Below are 19,688 nucleotides of genomic sequence, written 5' to 3'. Positions count from 1 at the left end.
CAACATCAGTGTTGGTAGTTGACCCGTGAGCAAGCGTCAACATCAGTGTTGGTAGTTGACCCGTGAGCAAGCGTCAACATCAGTGTTGGTAGTTGACCCGTGAGCAAGCGTCAGCATCAGTGTTGGTAGTTGGCCCCTGAGCAAGCGTCAGTATCAGTGTTGGTAGTTGGCCCCTCAGAGAGTATCAGGGTCAGTGTTGGTAGTTGGCCCCTCTGCGAGTGTCAGCATCAGCGTTGGTAGTTGGCCCCTCAGCGAGTGTCAGCATCAGCGTTGGTAGTTGGCCCCTCAACGAGTGTCAGCCTTAGTGTTGGTAGTCGGCCCCTCAGCGAGTGTCAGCCTCAGTGTTGGTAGTTGACCCCTCAGCGAGTATCACCAACAGTGTTGGTAGTCGACCCCTCAGCGAGTATCACCATCAGTGTTGGTAGTTGGCCCCTCAGCGAGTGTCAGCGTCAGTGTTGGTAGTCGACCCCTCAGCGAGTATCATCATCAGTGTTGGTAGTTGGCCCCTCAACGAGTGTCAGCATCAGTGTGTGGGTAGAGGTCCTTGAACAAGGAACAGCAACATAAGAGCAGAAGGTTTCTTGTATTAAATGTTAGCAACAGAGCAGTTTCACCACATAATCTTACAAGAAAAAGAGAAGACAGTGAGTAATTCTAAAACTTGCTCTTATTCATACTACACTTACTGACTTAGCAAACCATTTTACCTGTACAAATTGTGTACTTTTAAAAAAAAATCACTCCCGAATCATTTTGTTCACACTTTCCACGCCATTAAAGGCACTTCACTTGGAAATGTGGCACACTCTTCCGCTGCTCAAAAAAGGATGCCCCAAAAATTGATCCGAAAAAACACAAGGTACCATTTAAAAATCAACTCAAGTTCAGGATAGACACAATAATAATAATAATGAAAATATCTTCACAGCTCAAAGCGCTTTGGCAACGTTTACATACGTGAAGAAGATCAATTATCTGTCCAGAACAGGGTGTCTTCTTTGGTTAACTTTTGTACTTTGTGTTCTGCCATTACTGCTGATGTAGGTGTCAATCGCTTCAGCAGTAAAAAACACGAGGTCTTGCGTTAATTTAGAGGGGTTAAACAATTAAAAGAAAGCTCTGTATATCAGCAATGACTCAGTCCTTTAAAATGAATCAGACAATGCTAACAAATCAGGAAATGGAACAAACCAACTGAATTACAAATTAGCTCAATTTCTTGAAATCCCCCAGAGCATGTTCTATTCTCCTCACAATCTATGCCCCCCCCCCCCTCCCCCAAACAAAAAATACCCCCCCCCCACGTTAACAGCGTAAATACATGTTTTTAGTACTAGTAAATTACTAGTTAATCAGTTTTGTTGATATCAAAGAGTAGTAAAATTTAAAGTCAAAGTTTCAGATAAAAGTTTAAAAAAGAAGTCAAACACTGAAACAGCATTCTTCTTACTCACTGTCCAGTTTTTGTGTGTGTGTGAGAACAATACGTTTTGACACATCTCTTTCAATGTGTATGCATACTACTACTATGTGATCCCAGAACGCCTCTTCTTTTGTTTTCCAAATGTTCTACAGAATTGTCAATGACTGAATGAGTATCATATTACAAGCATAACATATTTACCTGAAATGATGTCCAGTCTTTTCTTGCACACCACGTTCACTAGGAATTATGCTTTCATTGGCATTCCTCATTGTCTCTGCCCTTGCTTTGGTAACTGTATGTTAGTGTCCACGGGTAGAAGATGACACTGGAGGAGAGCATGGTGGTGCCAGACGATGCAGACGGTGATGAAGTTTATTCTCTGGTGATACAAGAAAGAAAATTATGAGTGTTTGCTGAATGCTGTTTGCTTGTATGCATTTACAATTACCAGGTGAATACGCTGCACAGATCTGCAGTGCAGATGATACTAAGACAACACTGTCAGCACAGCTACCAAGTCAAACTTACAGTTACAACGAGCACAGTCAGTATATATATGGTGCTGATTAACAATAACAACCCATTTAAGTTTCAAACATGCCTTTTCTGCTCTAATGTTTTCTCTCTCATGCAAGCTGTTTTATAACCTTGACATTTTCTGCAACAACATTCCCAAACACAATCTGAAAAGTAGCATGCCTTGAAAGGAACATTTGATCAATTATGCTTTAGATCTATTCCAAACATTACCTTTTTTCATCATGACAGGAAACAATGCTGACGTGTCTAGTTCACGTGTTGAGTTAACCTGCTTGGAATACCGCTGTAGATATAGGGTGTGACTGTGAGTATTCAGGGTGTCAAGATGTAGCCAATGTCACCGTATATGAACAAGCCCAGAGGTGCTTGGATTGCAGGACACACCCAACTCTCATTTAAAATCATGGTACCCTTTTCACACCCTGGCCATAGAACAACACGACACACGGTCCAAAGATGTTCGTCACCAACTACTTCAATGCCTGTAGAAGCCGTCACGGCGTGGCATCCTTCCTTGTTGATATTATACTCGTGCTGTTTTGTTTCGTTGACTGACTGATAGACTATTGTTCGAAAATGTGTGTAAACAGCACCACAAACACGCCGAAAAAGTGCACTACAAGCTAGATCTGGAATTGCTCACGAGTACGTGTGGTTAGCCGCTTCCTGTCGGGTTCACACTCGTCGTGCAAGGCAGAATATACATTCGGTGAATGCAGCGAAGACTCGTTTCCTTGCTGATGTAGAATATGTCGCCGTGCATGGACTGACAGACATCAATCACGCAGAAAACGGTGCAATCATAGTCTTCGCGGGTGCTTGTAAGTGCTAAACTGCATACCGTCCACACTCTTGTCAACATATTTCAAACAGGAGTCCATGCTTTGACAAATGAAAGCGTGCGGCACTCTCCTTATCGTCTTGGGCATTCCGCGGATCCGTGCGGTGACGAAAATGTGTTGATGGCGCATGTTATATCGCAAAATGATGCACGAGTCGAGTCGGCTCACAGTCTCATTTACGGCCGCCATTTTTAGGATTAAAATTATCTCCCTTGCAAGTAGGGGGCGCTTCTGTCTGCTCTTACCTAACTTAGGGCTGGGGGGGGGGGGGGGGGGGGGGGCTGTCCTATGGTAAGAGCGACATAGGAGCGCTCTTTGGCCCAAAGAGCGGTCCGTGAAACGCACCTATCTTAACTTTGCTCTTAACCCCATCTTGACCCCTTAAGAGCTCCTAAGTTAGGATAAGAGCGGTATATGAAACCGGCCCCTGGGGCCAGTTTCATATACGCGCTCTTAGGCGTTCCTAGGAATAGGGCCTTAAGAGCTCTTAGCTGAGAGTGGGACGAAAGTTAGGAACGACTCGTTTCATGAACCATCTCAGGGGTCACTCTTTGCTAAGAGCAGCAAAGCGATATTTTTTAGTTGCGTATAAGATTGGTTGCGTCACGTCCGATTGAAAGTCACAACATCCGGCGAAAGCAGACGAAAAGCAGACGACACCAGATGGATCCAAACAACGTAAGGACAAATTTACAGAGAGAGAAATAATAACCCTCCTTTCCAATGTTAACAAAAGCAACGCGATCGTGGAGGCTTGTTTTTCTAGCCCCGTTACAAAACGAATAAAACATGAGACTTGGTACCTACGTATGTATACATGTAGATCTAGATCTGAATGACGTCCTTGACATCGTCCATAATGAATTTTCTAGGCCTCAAATTTGTTAATAACTTCTACATCTGTGGACCGAATCACTTGATATATGGGATACTTAAACTTCAGTCTATGCATGACCCTTCTACAAATTGACAAATTTTTAGATCAAATGGTCTGACTTTTGTGCATTTTCAAAAAAGGTTGCCAAATTCGGGGATCGACTCAACAGTACGAGGTTTGAATTGTTCAGTAACCGAACTATACCCGATTTCAGCACTCAAGATTGTTAGCTTTGGGATAATTTGAATGACTTAGTATACCTGAATCAACATCAGACAGTCAGTTATTTGAATATAGCAATTAAAAGCCGGATCAGGGCATTTCAAATGGATGAAAGCGTTCCTGTCATAAAGGAATTTTGCGTGGCATTGCGAAAGTGTAACTGTACAACGAAGGGTTTATTTTTTCAGTCATTTGAGTTTAGCAAATATGTTCATAGTTGTGCATACACTTCAGTTCATCCACGACCATTCTACACAGTTTCGAGTCTCTAGGTATAATGATCGGACATTTACCTTTTCTACAAAATGTGTTTCAAATTACCCCTCCGAAATTGTCAGTGGCACGAAAGCTTTGCTGTTTAGGGAGCTGTAACTGCTTTCTTTAGGTCACCGATGATCTAGGGAGTGAAGGGGGTGTTTGTCAGACATCCAGACAATCCAAAAGGTAAAAGTTTGGAGGGTTTAAATCAGGTAAATATTGCTACCGCTAAATGTCAAACCTTGTTCTGTTGAGACAATAGCCAAATTTGGAAACTTTGTTTCGAAATTGCACAAATGTCATACCATTTGATCTACAACAGTTGCCACTGAAGGGAAGGGTCATGCATAGAGTTTATGTCCCCCAAATATATAGTGATTGTGAGTGTGTGTGTGTTTGCTTGATCTGCACCTTGCATCGATCTGCGTGAGGCATTGCTGACAGATTCAGATAGGGAGGGGTATTTTGCGACTGTATTTTGTTTTCGGTGTGTGTTAGGTCAAAGTTGTTAAACTTAGCTTGCGTCTTTGTCATGCAATTGTGACGTAAATGAAAGGAAAGTGTATTTCATTCAGACAATCAAAGACTGGGTGTCAAAATATGTGTGGGTGTTTTTGTTTTTGCTTAGATATGAATTATTTTCTGTACTTGTGAAGACATTGACTCTGCATTAATCAGCCGTGGTAGATCAGTCATACTGGAGAGAGAGAGAGAGAGAGAGAGAGAGAGAGAGAGAGAGAGAGAGAGAGAGAGAGAGAGAGAGAGAGAGAGAGAGAGAGAGAGAGAGCATTGGTCAGCATATCCTACCGATGGTCATTTCATTGTTTGTGTTATAAACGTGTTCATATCTTGACACAGACATACAAGCACACACACAGACTTTTATCCACAAGCAGTTTGCAAATGCCAACAGCAAGCATGGAACCCAACAAAACGTCATTAAAATCTTCTGATCATTCACATCTGTCTTTATTTCAATGCGATGCATCAATTTTCACCACAACTTAACACGAGAAATAGCAGGGTTACATTGTTTGACCTTTTTCTGGTTACCTTTTACATACCTTCCTTACACTGTAATTTAAAGCATCATAAACACCAACATGAATACGTTTATATTTGTACATTGGATAATTGCAGACTAGGACTAGGAGGTTTTTTGTGGATTACATTCAGTCACTGACACCTGTGATCATCCAAAATTTAATAAATCAAAACTGCCTTTAGACATGTACCTAAAAGTAATGATTTTTACTTTCATACTTTCCAGATAGCAATAAATGCCATAAATACTGCATTACGAATCCCATAATGTACATGGGGTGGTTAACAAGATAGTTTGCATAACAAGGATATCTTTAAAGAGAGCTGTATCATATACACAGAGGATGGTCAGGTGAAACCTTAAAATAGATTACGAACATATTCTTCATTTGAAAGAGACAATTTCAAAAGGCACACCCCTCCGCCAAGTGTTTGTCCAAGTGTAAGACTTGTCTTATTCCATCAATCCATGCAAAAGACAGTCCAGATCTGTGATGATGAGAACAATTCTTTGAACGGGAAAGATTGTGTCTTTAAAAAATAAGCACCATGTCAAAATGTTTACTTGCACAATTTCACAATGAGTCAGGCTGTTTAAAGTTAATGCGATACAGTATCAGATAGTAGACATGTACATTAATATTTAAAGCATAAGGTATGTATTTAGTTTTTACCTGAAAAAAGTTCAACCTGTAAAATCATTTCCTAATATGTTTGATAGTTTTTGCTTGTTATAGAACAATGTTTAAAAAGAATTAGTATTATTAAAAAACATTATTCTTGGGCCTGTTGCTCCAAATTCATGGGGTGACTGTGAGTTAAGATATTTTTATTTACTTATTGTTTCTTTTTATATTGGTTTGGGAAACAGCTACCAGCTTGTTTATGGCTATGTGAGACAAAGTTACAAACACAATTGTCTGATCAACCTTGATCTTGTTCATGCAAGGTAGGTAATACTATGGCCATTGCATATACACTCTGCCAAAATATTGTTGCACCCATTTTCGTACCCCTACTAGAAAAATCATTCCCGTGTCAATTCATTCAAACTTTCTTTGTCATTAAAGGCCATCGAGTGGGCTATCTCGCACACTTTTGGAATCAAAGATTTAATTTAAATGGGTTACACGATCGCCTCTTATTTAAGGGTACAGTGGAACCACCCTTTTAAGACCCCCCTAATTGAAGACTCCCTCCTTGTTAAGGCATTGATTTTTCAGACTTTCTGTTCACAAAATTACCCCCATTTTAAGACTCCCTCTTTTTAAAGACCTGATTTTCTCAGATTTTTTGAGGTCTTAAAAGGGAGGTTCCACTGTACCCCAGAAATCGACCCTAGAAAAACGTTAGGCACCAATAATACATTGAAGAAAATTCAGAATAGGCACACTTTGACAACTTTTACATACGGGAAGAAAGCCAAATCATTTATTTTGCCTTAAATGTCACAGAACGTTTGAATGAATGAACACGGAAACTAATGCTTTAGTTAGGGTACGAAAATGGGTGCAATAAGCTTTGTTTGAAGGTTTTTAATTTATAATAAACATATCACTGAAATGCTGCGAAAGAAACTCTACTGCTTTTTGTGGGCAGATGCAAAATAAAATGAGAAAGAAAAACAACAACACCAACTTAATTTAGCATCGTGGTCAATCAGTGTAAAATTGTCAACACTATATCCTTCTAGCATGTTTTTGTTGCTGTTGCTACATTCATATCGTGAACTATTCATGAAACTAAAAATATCACATAAAACCTGGTTAAGTTTGCCTTCAAAGTGTGTATGATTCAGAATTACTAGTTACTGTGTGTTGAACAAGGTTGGAGTCAAAATCAAATATAAAAAAATCGTCATATCGCACTATCCCCTCTCTTTTTACGCAGGTCACTGAATTAATAATTTTACATGGAATTTTTTTTTTTAAACTCGACATCATCAGCAACACCAGCCCGAAAATCAACGAGGCTATGAATTTCATCGTAATTGAATACACTGGATACCAAAAGTCAATGGACACAGTGATCAAAATGGTGCATATTCCAACAGAAGTTGAGGGCAGAAGCTACCATAAAATACACCGTTTTTTCTCTTCAAGTCATTTGACCATAACATTCATGAAACAGAACAGTTTGTGTTAAAATTTGGTGTGCATTAGCTTCAATGTACGTAGAATGATAATATATGGTCCAAAATTGTTTTTCCCCTTAGATTGTCTGTAGTAAAAATTATTAAATGGCGGGGTCCTGATTTGGCCTATATGGTCCGCTGGACCCAAAAAGCAACATCTATCATATCACTTATCAAATGGCAAAGCGTTCAATCAAAACAGGTTAGTTCACGGATGACAAGATAGATTCCAAACTATTCATCGGAATGATTTAAACTTTTGCAGAAATGTTTTAATTTTAGACATTCTGATAGATATTTTGTTTGAGAGGATAATCTCTAACAGACTATAAGAAAACAAATTGAAAAGATACACATTTTCCAGTATTCATAAATGTTGTACCCACAAAGTCAACATTTGTAGATTACTTGTTTTTTGTTTTTTTAGCTTATCCTCTCAAGTCGCGGCTAGCTGCAACCTACCCGCGAGCTTGCCACGACCTGGTCGCGACTAGCTGCGATGTCCTAGACCCCTCCTACAAGTATGTTGCGACTTAGTCGCGGATAGCCGCGATGTCCTAGTGCACTTGCCACAAGCTTCCCGCGAGCTTCCTGCTATGTGCCTATGATTAGTCAATTCTTAACCAGGTTTGAAATTAAAAATTCATTCACTGAAGTGGTGGTACATATGCAGCTAGCAGGTATGTCAGTTGAGAACTGCATGACTTTGCTAATTCCATACACTATTTTAATGCTTCAACTACTTTGACATTTGTCAGGGGTTTATTTTGTCTTTTTCATACTTGATCGATTAAACTAACATCTTTCATGCGCACTACATTTCTTGTTGATAGAATATTTTTTTCAGTACCTGATCATGATTATTATTATTTTAGGATGGAGCAGCTAGTTAGATTCTAATTTAACATCCCTGTATTCAACAGTTCAGACCTGTAAACTTTTTTGTTATTAAATTACTACAGACCAGAACTTAACCTTAGACTTTACAGCGAAAAATCATCATTAATGCTCCAGAAATTTGCAAATATTTTTCAAAATGCAGAGACCTGCATGCACATACCTTCATCCGGGGCTAGCTATTTCAATATGGCTGACTGAGGGAAAGCACTCTGCTCACTATATTTGGACAATGTCATGGCCCTAAGGTCGCGGCTAGCTGTAATGTTGTTGGGAAGCTTGCGCCAAGGTCGCAACTAACAGCCATGTAATCGCGCCAAAGTCGCAGCTACCTGCGATGTTGTTGCGAGACTAACTTTGAGCAGCTAACTTTGATGTTGTTGCGAGGCTCGCAGCGACCCGCGATGTTGTCGTGAGGCTTGCACCAAGGGTGCAGCTACCCGCGATGTTGTCGCGAGACTCACGCCAAGGTTGCAGCTATCTGCAATGTTGTCGCGAGGCTTGCGCCAAGGTTGTGGGTAGCTGCGACCTTGTTGTGAGGCTCGTGCCAACATCGTGGGTAGTCGTGACCATCTGCGACTAGTTGCCGTGATGTGTTTAGATCGCTGCGACCTCGCAGCGACATTGCAGCAACTTTTCATTGCTGTAAGGGATATATATCTCTGAAACTATTTAACATTATTAATTAATTGAGACTTCATGTAATCTCCGATCACCATACAATTGCACAACTTTTGAAAAATATCTTTTAACACAAACGAAGTAATTTGAACTACTCAGTCGGGATGATGTGTGATGCGGACGACCCATATGGAATTCCGTAAGGAATTTTACCCTGTGTATTCTAACTGGGATGGTGTAGGTCATGTACGACCCATACTAATTACTAATACTATGCAAAGAGACGGCAAAACTCCTAATTGGATGGCGTGGGTAGTGTACGACCCATACTTTTTACTTTTAATCCTCCTTTGGAAAGTATGGATTGTACACGACCCACATCATCAGGACTGTGTAGTCCAAAGCGTGATTCTTTTAAGAACTAGGCAGATGCGTTTGAGGGCAGAATGTTTTGATGAGGCAGTCTATTGTAAAACAAATTATATGACTGAAAAGGGCATGTATTGATTGCCCTTATTCAAAAAGCTGTTTGAGTTCACATGAGGTAGTGTGTATACAGTGATTCCTACAACACAGGCACCCCCAAAAATCAAATTTGAAAAATCAAGGTTCCTGCGTTAAAATCGACAAAAAATCAGAGCAATCAAATGTGTATCTGAAACAGTCAATTTTGTTACTATGCCATGCTGAGCGGTGTATGTGTTAATTCTCTCAGTAGGTATATGTGGTAATCCTCTCAGCAGGCATAAAAGGCAGTTTTTGAAGCCGTTTTAGCGGGTAATGAAACAAAACAATACATTTGAATTTCTGCAATTTTTAACGCATTGCCTTCAAATATTTGGTGATTCGTGCTAACACATGTCATGGATTAGAAAAGACAACATTAAACAGGTTTGCGATTGTGAGGTGTTAACCGGTATTTTTACCGACAATTATCAAATAAATTAATTAAGCAACAAATCAGATGTACCGAATTACCGTAAAGTATCTTGTAAGCGCCCAGTATCGAGTAAGCGCCCACCCCCCACTTTTAGTCCAAAACCGTGCATAGGGTATAGTACCTTGTAAGCGCCCACCCCCCACTTTACACCATTGAAATCAGGGGAAATATAAATTCCGCACTTGATCTGCTAGTTTTGTGAATGATTTCCCTTTCTTGTAAACCCTATCACGTGTGTCTGCACGCCTTGGATCTAAACGCCTGCAAGTCAATGATTACAAGATGCCGCGGATCAAATCGTACACCGTTGCATTTAAGCTGTCAGCTCTTGACTATTTTGATAATAACGCCAATGGAAATGTGTCGCAAACAGCAAGTGAGTTTGGGGTAGATAGAAAAAGGATACGAGAATGGCGAGAGAATCGCAATACCCTTTTAGGTCACCAGGCGGGAAAGGAAAAGAAGAAGCGAAAGTTACATGGCGGTCGAGACGTCAGATCAGAAGAGGTAGATGAAGGTGTGTTAGAATATCTTGATCAAGAGCGGGCGGAAGGGCGTGTCGTCCGCAACAAAGATTTGCAAAGAGGAGCCTTAGAACTGGCTGGTGGACTGGACATAGACGAATTTGTTGCATCACCTATGTGGCTGAAGCGTTGTAAACAAAGGCATGCTGTCTCCACTCGGCGAGGTACCAATACCAACCAGACGTACCCCTTGTTCAAGGTAAACAGAGACACAGTGCGGCCGACAGCGGCACCTCTGCAGACAAGAAAAGGATGCGACGACATTCGTCTCCCCAAGCTCTTCTAATGACAATACGAACAAGAAAAACAATGGAAGATGAAGAAAGAAAGAAGATATGATTATGAAGTGATCAAAGATCACATTTCTTACTGAAAACTGCTCATGCATAGGGTGTTGTACCTAGTAAGCGCCCACCCCCTACTTTGGGTCGGAATTGGTGCACAGGGGGGGAGTGGGCGCTTACAAGGTACTTTACGGTACAAACAAAATGTCAAGTCATTTGAGACGTTAGTACTGCTGTTATGCGACATGTTAAAAAGAATTAAAAAAAAATAACGATGTACCTTTTCCAAAGAAAACAGAATTTGTTTTAAATATGCAGGCTTTAAACAAACATTAAAGCTTCAAATTACACTGAAATGTAATTCATAATCAACGACGGCTGCTCAGATCACTTGTTCAAACGCGTACAAACATTCTTGGGAAATGCTCTCTCAAAAGCCCTGCTCAGCAGCTAGCAGTTAAATGTTCAGCAGTGAGCTTGATGTGGGCTATTTGTGCTCAGCGCTGTGAAAATAGTCCACTTCTTAAAGATTACTTTCGCTGTGAAATCCTCATACCATCCATGTCTGATAAAATATGTACATGAAATTTTAGTATTTGGCTTATCTGTTATTTGAAGTTGAAGATAGCATCAAATTAAATTTGTTTGATGAGTCAGCTTAGACCAACCGACTATTTTAAGGACTCTTTCTAGCATGTCAAATAAAAGCAAACCTAATCTCTTGAATGACTTGATGTACTTAACGACATGTCTTAGCATAAATTACCGGACGTTTGAAGGCAATGCATTGAGAAATTTATTGTGCTGGATTTCTTCTGATTACCCACTAAAATGGCCCCAGAAACCGCATTTTACGGCTTCTCAGAAGAATTACATACCGTTCATCATGCCATTACGCCATTGTAGACCAGATATGTAAACTAAACTGACTGTTTGGATGCATATTTAATTGTTCTTTCTAATAACTTGCACAACAGGTTTCCTTTCAGCAGTTTTGATTGTATGTCGATTTTAACGCGTTAAACTTGATTTTGCGAATTTGATTTTTTGGGATGCTAGTCTTGTAGGTTCTACTTTATAAACAGTACCTCGTGTAAACTAAATCTGTTTTCTAAATAACATAGGACAATGAATGGCCTTTTCAGTCTTATAATTGGTTTAACAATAAATGGCCTCATCAAAATGATCTGACCTCAAACGCATTTGCTTAGTTTGTTGTTGTTGACAGGTAGTATAGAAATAGAATATGAACGTTGGACATCTTTTAACTGCTAATTAATATTGACAAAACCACTGTATACTTCTGTGTCTGCAGACTGTTCCTAGCATAATTAATGTAAATGCTTAAAAAATTCCTTTAACCATTTTAAATATAAAATTTGTTGTTTTGTGCAAGGGAGGTTACACAGTGGCCACTACATACAGTGTTGGTAGTTGGCCCCTGAGCAAGCGTCAGCATCAGTGTTTGTAGTTGGCCCCTGAGCAAGCGTCAACATCAGTGTTGGTAGTTGACCCGTGAGCAAGCGTCAGTATCAGTGTTGGTAGTTGGCCCCTCAGAGAGTATCAGGGTCAGTGTTGGTAGTTGGCCCCTCTGCGAGTGTCAGCATCAGCGTTGGTAGTTGGCCCCTCAGCGAGTGTCAGCATCAGCGTTGGTAGTTGGCCCCTCAGCGATTGTCAGCATCAGCGTTGGTAGTTGGCCCCTCAGGGTGTGTCAGCCTCAGTGTTGGTAGTCGACCCCTCAGCGAGTGTCAGCCTCAGTGTTGGTAGTTGACCACTCAGCGAGTATCACCATCAGTGTTGGTAGTCGACCCCTCAACGAGTATCACCATCAGTGTTGGTAGTTGGCCCCTCAGCGAGTGTCAGCCTCAGTGTTGGTAGTCGACCCCTCAGCGAGTATCACCATCAGTGTTGGTAGTTGGCCCCTCAACGAGTGTCAGCATCAGTGTGTGGGTAGAGGTCCTTAAACAAGGAACAGCAACATAAGAGCAGAAGGTTTCTTGTATTAAATGTTAGCAACAGAGCAGTTTCACCACATAATCTTACAAGAAAAAGAGAAGACAGTGAGTAATTCTAATACTTGCTCTTATTCATACTACACTTAGCAAACCATTTTATCTGTACAAATTGTGTACTTTAAAAAAAAAATCACTCCCGAATCATTTTGTACAAACTTTCCAAGCCATTAAAGGCACTTCACTTGGAAATGTGGCACACTCTTCCGCTGCTCAAAAAAGGATGCCCCAAAAATTGACCCGAAAAAACACAAGGTACCATTTAAAAATGAACTCAAGTTCAGGATAGACACAATAATAATAATAATGAAAATAGAACATTTATATAGCGCTTCTTCACAGCTCGAAGCGCTTTGGCAACGTTTACATACGTGGAGAAGATCAATTATCTGTCCAGAACAGGGTGTCTTCTTTGGTTAACTTTTGTACTTTGTGTTCTGCCATTACCGTAAAATCCCTAGCATAAGCCCACCATCTAGCAAACGCCCACCCCCCACTTTGGGCCAAAAGTTGTGCACAGGGGTAACTACCTAGCAAACGCCCACCCTGCTTTTTTCAAAGAGACTATAGGCTCACTTTCACTAGGATTTGTGCAGACTGTTCTAAAAGTCATCTTTTTCCCCTTTCTTTACCTTTTCGTGTTTCTTTCCTTTTTTCTTATTCTTTGTCCCCTCTCCTCACTCCCACCCATCGTTCATGTTTTTTCGAGTTTCTCTTCTCTTTTTTTCCTAAGTTTGTGGGCTTTTCTTTCTCAGAAAGATTGGGCCTTTTGAAGACAAAATCCAAGTTCAGTTAACGTTTCATTTCCAAAGACGATCGTGTAATTTCTTCCCTGTACAGAAAGAAAGGGCTTCATTGGTGTTGACATTTCGACATTTCATCAAGTTTCTTTTTCCCGGTATTGTGTTGTTATTGTTTGTCCTTGCAAAGGTCTGGCGATTTTCTTTTTACTTTATAAATTTATATGAATGACTATGCTCGTGTTGTTTTCAGAAGAGCCAGTCTCTCTCTCTCTCTCTCTCTCTCTCTCTCTCTCTCTCTCTCTCTCTCTCTCTCTCTCTCTCTCTCTCTCTCTCTCTCTCTCTCTCTCTTTCTCTCTCTCTCTCTCATGGTTGGCCTTCTTTGCCTCAAAGTCCTTTTTTTTCTTTTTTCCTTCACTTCTACTCACACGACCTAACTTACATGCTTTCGGGGTTTGTATTCACTCAATTACACGGTTGAGCACAAAACTTACTTTGTGCAAAGGGGTCTATCCCTAGCAAACGCCCACCCCCCAATTTTGCCCTAAATCTGTGCACAGGGGGGGTGGGCTTATGCTAGGGATTTTACGGTACTGCTGATGCACGTGTCAATCGCTTCAACAGTAAAAAACATGAGGTCTTGCGTTAATTTAGAGGGGTTAAACAATTAAAAGAAAGCTCTGTATATCAGCAATGACTCAGTCCTTTAAAATGAATCAGACAAGGCTAACAATTCAGGAAATGGAACAAACCAACTGAATTACAAATTAGCACAATTTCTTGAAATCCCCTAGAGCATGTTCTGTTCTCCTCACAATCTATGCCTCTCCCAAACAAAAAAATACCCCCCCCCCCCCCAACAGCGTAAATACATGTTTTTAGTACTAGTAAATTACTAGTTATTGTCACTTAAGAATAAGAATCAGTTTTGTTGATATCAAGGAGTAGTAAAATTTAAAGTCAAAGATAAAAGTTTAAAAAAGAAGTCAAACACTGAAACAGCATTCTTCTTACTCACTGTCCAGTTTTTGTGTGTGTGTGTGAGAACAATACGTTTTGACACATCTCTTTCAATGTGTATGCATACTACTACTATGTGATCCCAGAACGCCTCTTCTTTTGTTTTCCAAATGTTCTACAGAATTGTCAATGACTGAATGAGTATCATATTACAAGCATAACATATTTACCTGAAATGATGTCCAGTCTTTTCTTGCACACCACGTTCACTAAGACTTATGCTTTCATTGGCATTCCTCATTGTCTCTGCCCTTGCTTTGGTAACTGTATGTTAGTGTCCACGGGTAGAAGATGACACTGGAGGAGAGCATGGTGGTGCCAGACGATGCAGACGGTGATGAAGTTTATTCTCTGGTGATACAAGAAAGAAAATTATGAGTGTTTGCTGAATGCTGTTTGCTTGTATGCATTTGAGACAGTGACAAAAGGTCAGGTGTCATGTCTACTGTCCCGAATGACACACGATTGCTGACATTTCACCATTGCCAAAAGAATAAACAAATAAGAAATAGGTAGAAAATGAATGTGAAAACTGACTTTGATTGTTGATCAGTATGTTCTATACCACTAACAAATAATCTACTTACTCATAGCTGTTTGGCAAATGTATGTTGCATGGGACACACTGACATGAAAGTGGAAGATGTTTTTCCCTCTAGAGAAACTACATATCAAGTTACACTTTTTGTGCTCTTCCATTCCAGTTGGCAATCAATTGTTAACGCATGTTATTAGAAAAAATAGAACGAAAACAGATTAGATAGAATGAAAAATGTACTGGTGATGTCATTTGGGACATACTGACATGAAAACGTCACCTTTTGTCATTGTCTCATTTACAATTACCAGGTGAATACGCTGCACAGATCTGCAGTGCAGATGATACTAAGACAACACTGTCACCACAGCTACCAAGTCAAACTTACAACGAGCACAGTCAGTATATATATGGCCTTAAGTCTGAAATGGTGTCCACAGCTGAAATAGCTGTGCAACCTTGGCTCTAACCTGATTTGTACATCAAAGAAAAATAAAATCCTTGTAAAGATTCATGAGACTTGTAAACAAAAGTATGAAGTACACACCTAGAGAAACATTGTGTGCTCAGTTGTTGTTTTTAATGAAAATGTCGCCATTATCTGAAGTCAGCAGCACTACATTTTGGCCATTTTTTGTGACATGACCTTACAGCATATTGAAACATGGTCTACTCTGTCATATTTATGGGACAGAATGTCATGAATGACTTTTCACTGAGCCAGTAAAACTCAAATGTACCTTTGACAAAGCAAAGTTTTTGAATTTTGTCAGTGAGCCTGCAGAAAATGGGGAGACAAAATTTCACAGAAAGTTCATAACTATTTCCGTAAGACTTCATTTTTGTTCACTGATCAGCTCTAAATAATAATTAAAGATTGAAACCTGATATATTTTTGTAAAAAAGTATTTTACAGTATGTTTTGCAGAGGTATAAAACATAAAAAGGGTTGTTTGACTTGTTTTTGCATGTTCAAAAGTAGTTTGAAGTTTACGTGCAGATTTTCTTGTGAAAAAAGAGTTATGAACTTTCCAACCTTTTGCCTTATAAAAAGAGTAAATTGACTGGTTGGGGAACACCTAGCTTTGTAATGCATTTGGATCCACTAGCAGCAGTCACACTGAAAGTTTGCATCAAGTTCATTCATTGGTGTTTGAGTAATTGAGAAATAAAAAATTCTTGTGAGAAAGTTATGAACTTTCCTACTATCTCCACTGAGAGTGTTTTTTGTCCTTAAATGCTAGCCATGAAAGTTAAGGTTGTAGTGGAACAGCAATTTTGCATATAAAAGTACATTAGATTTAGATACTAAGCAATTTTTGTCACTAAAGTCAAGCAGTATGCTTTAGTTAGCCATTTTCTCTGTGTCTTGCGCACTATTTTTATGTGAGAGTTACTAACTCATGTCAAAACCCAAAATATATGTAAAATGACTATTTTCAGTTTCCAAATTACACTGTACCATGATTTTCATCACAAAAAGAATCTACTGGCTGCTGACTGTTTCTTTCTGAAGTACTTAGCCGTTTTGTCATGAAGTTCATAACTTCACATAACTCAAGCTCATTTTTCAAGGGCGTGTTTAAAATAATGCCTTGTTAATAGCAAAAGAGTACATTTGACTTTATCTGGACATTTTGTAAGAAGTTTTCTGAATATCAACCCTCAAAATTACATTTTGATAATTCCAGCATGAATCTGGGTTGACTGCACGGTGTACATAACTTCACATCAACTGACCCTCAGCCCCACGGTGTGAAGTTATGAACACATGCCATGAGTATGATTTATACACAATAATTAATTTACTACACTAAATCACTACCTCAAATGATGTGCTGCTCTTCTCCAGAGTAGGCTGTTACAGTTTGATGTCATTTTTATTTTAATTTACCAGCAGATTTTAGTACGTAGCTTTTCAGTTAAATAAATGATGTGAAGTTATGAACACACAGTCAGCTGACATAAACACTAACTAAATAATGATTTCGGTAACAGTTTTCATGACTGAGTTTGGTTAAGTAAATCATTAAGTTGTTTAGAATTATTTGCAAGAGACTTTAGTTAGTTATTTTAGTATAAATGTGTGATTGATGTGAAGTTATGAACTTTCACAAGTTTCAAACAATTTGTTTTATTTTGGCAATTAAAATCTGATTTTGTAATATAAGTGCAGCTTTAGCCTATACTATAACTCTGTGTTCTCAGTTTGTCATTGTTTTGCAAATATATTATACAGTAACTGTACTAGAGACCAACATAACAAAAATTCTTGTGAAGTTATGCGCACGCTCACATTTTATGATTTTTGTTATCGTTTGTTTTCACAAATGTTTTACTTTTATTACTTAGTTGTATGTTGATTACAAAGAGTAGCTGGAGAGAAAATAAGATGACATATGCACTTTCTTACTTTGGTTTGAATTAGCCATAGTTTGTGATGTCACGGTGTGAAGTTATGAACTCCTAGGACATTCTAAAAAAACTTTCAGTTTCTGCCAACTCTTTGAGTCAGACAAACATTTTGGTGTATTGAAATCCTTTTGATGGTACTTTTCAAGCACATTTTGCACAAAAACAGCAAAATTGTAGATTTAATGATAACTTATGCCAATATTTGCTGTGAAAAAATTGTGACAATATTAATTTCTATAAATAATACAGATAACCAAAAAATCTTCTCCACACTTCATCTTCAAAAATTACCTTCATGTTCCAGCTCACCTTTTTCAGATTAAAAAACAAAACAAATTGTTTCCTGCCTGTATAAATTAAATTTATTATACCAATAAAAGTAAATTATGTGAAGTTATGAACTTCCCATTAATGGAGTTCACATCTGCATCATGCGTGGCCAAAACAAGTTTAACTTGCTTGAAATGCAAAGTAATTTGCTGTAGCAATTTGCTCAGATGTCTAAAACAGACCCAATACATGTAGCAACAATGATTTAACAAGTCTAAATTTTGTGACGGTGTGAAGTTATGAACTCCTGCAAACTTTTAAACCTGAATCTGTGAAGTGATCAAACATGAGTTTTCTAAAATCATAGCTGTTCCTTGCGTATTTATGCTCTAAAATATATCTCTATTTTCAAAACAAAGAAAATGTTCATTTTTAAAATTGATTTTGTATGTCACAAAAATGGACACCTATTCTGACTTTGGGCCATATATATGGTGCTGATTAACAATAACAACCCATTTAAGTTTCAAACATGCCTTTTCTGCTCTAATGTTTTCTCTCTCATGCAAGCTGTTTTATAACCTTGACATTTTCTGCAACAACATTCCCAAACACAATCTGAAAAGTAGCATGCCTTGAAAGGAACATTTGATCAATTATGCTTTAGATCTATTCCAAACCTTACCTTTTTTTATCATGACAGGAAACAATGCTGACGTGTCTTGCTGACGTGTCTAGTTCACGTGTTGAGTTAACCTGCTTGGAGCACTGCTGTAGATATAGGGTGTGACTGAGTATTCAGGGTGTCAAGATGTAGCCAATGTCACCGTATATGAACAAGCCCAGAGGTGCTTGGATTGCAGGACACACCCAACTCTCATTTAAAATCATGGTACCCTTTTCACACCCTGGCCATAGAACAACACGACACACGGTCCAAAGATGTTCGTCACCAACTACTGCAATGCCTGTAGAAGCCGTCACGGCGTGGCATCCTTCCTTGTTGATATTATACTCGTGCTGTTTTGTTTCGTTGACTGACTGATAGACTGTTGTTCGAAAATGTGTGTAAACAGCACCACAAACACGCCGAAAAAGTACAAGCTATCTGGAATTGCTCACGAGTACGTGTGGTTAGCCGCTTCCTGTCGGGTTCACACTCGTCGTGCAAGGCAGAATATACATTCGGTGAATGCAGCGAAGACTCGTTTCCTTGCTGATGTAGAATATGTCGCCGTGCATGGACTGACAGACATCAATCACGCAGAAAACGGTGCAATCATAGTCTTCGCGGGTGCTTGTAAGTGCTAAACTGCATACCGTCCACACTCTTGTCAACATATTTCAAACAGGAGTCCATGCTTTGACAAATGAAAGCGTGCGGCACTCTCCTTATCGTCTTGGGCATTTCGCGGATCCGTGCGGTGACGAAAATGTGTTGATGGCGCATGTTATATCGCAAAATGATGCACGAGTCGAGTCGACTCACAGTCTCATTTACGGCCGCCATTTTTAGGATTAAAATTATCTCCCTTGCAAGTTGGGGGCGCTTCTGTCTGCTCTTACCTAACTTAGGGCTGGGGGGGGGCTGTCCTAAGATAAGAGCGACATAGGAGCGCTCTTTGGCCAAAGAGCGGTCCGTGAAACGCACCTATCTTAACTTTGCTCTTAACCCCATCTTGACCCCTTAAGAGCTCCTAAGTTAGGATAAGAGCGGTATATGAAACCGGCCCCAGTTTCATAAGCCAGAAACACAGTCGACCGACTGCAGTTGTCCGAGATAACCACAGTAATCCGACGTAATCGGGTTTCACGAACAAAATTTCGGTCGACTGACTGCGGGTCGTCTCACCGGAAGTCGGCCGAACACGGTGAAGCTCTCCCCCCAACACTGTGTTCGGCTTACTGCGGTAAACCGAAAAAAAATGTAATTATCCGCACAGTCAATGGCAGAATGCTCACACTTGTTTGGATTGTGAGCCAAACCTTGTGATTGTTCTTCGAAATGTATCTATCACGACGCAGTAATCCAGGAGACAAGTCAGGGTTATGTCTTGAAGACGTCACATTATGGCGTAAGAGGG

At 39.6% G+C, this 19,688-nt stretch overlaps 1 protein-coding gene and 1 long non-coding RNA gene across 2 annotated transcripts in view; one reads left to right on the top strand and one right to left on the bottom strand.

Annotated features, from left to right (window-relative positions):
* LOC138972052 (uncharacterized) overlaps positions 1-19,688 on the top strand; it is a 542,426-nt gene that overhangs the window by 40,198 nt on the left and 482,540 nt on the right. The gene's annotated exons all lie outside the window — the stretch shown is intronic.
* Positions 5,105-15,325, bottom strand: LOC138970637 (uncharacterized). Its single transcript, XR_011457030.1, has 2 exons — positions 14,552-15,325; positions 5,105-12,568 (listed from the first exon to the last, which is right to left on the bottom strand). It is a non-coding gene; the product is annotated as an uncharacterized lncRNA (long non-coding RNA).

This window comes from Littorina saxatilis, linkage group LG7 (genome assembly GCF_037325665.1).
Source record: "Littorina saxatilis isolate snail1 linkage group LG7, US_GU_Lsax_2.0, whole genome shotgun sequence".
Taxonomy (NCBI): Eukaryota; Metazoa; Mollusca; class Gastropoda; order Littorinimorpha; family Littorinidae; genus Littorina; species Littorina saxatilis.
This window is presented reverse-complemented; position numbering and strand designations above follow the sequence as displayed.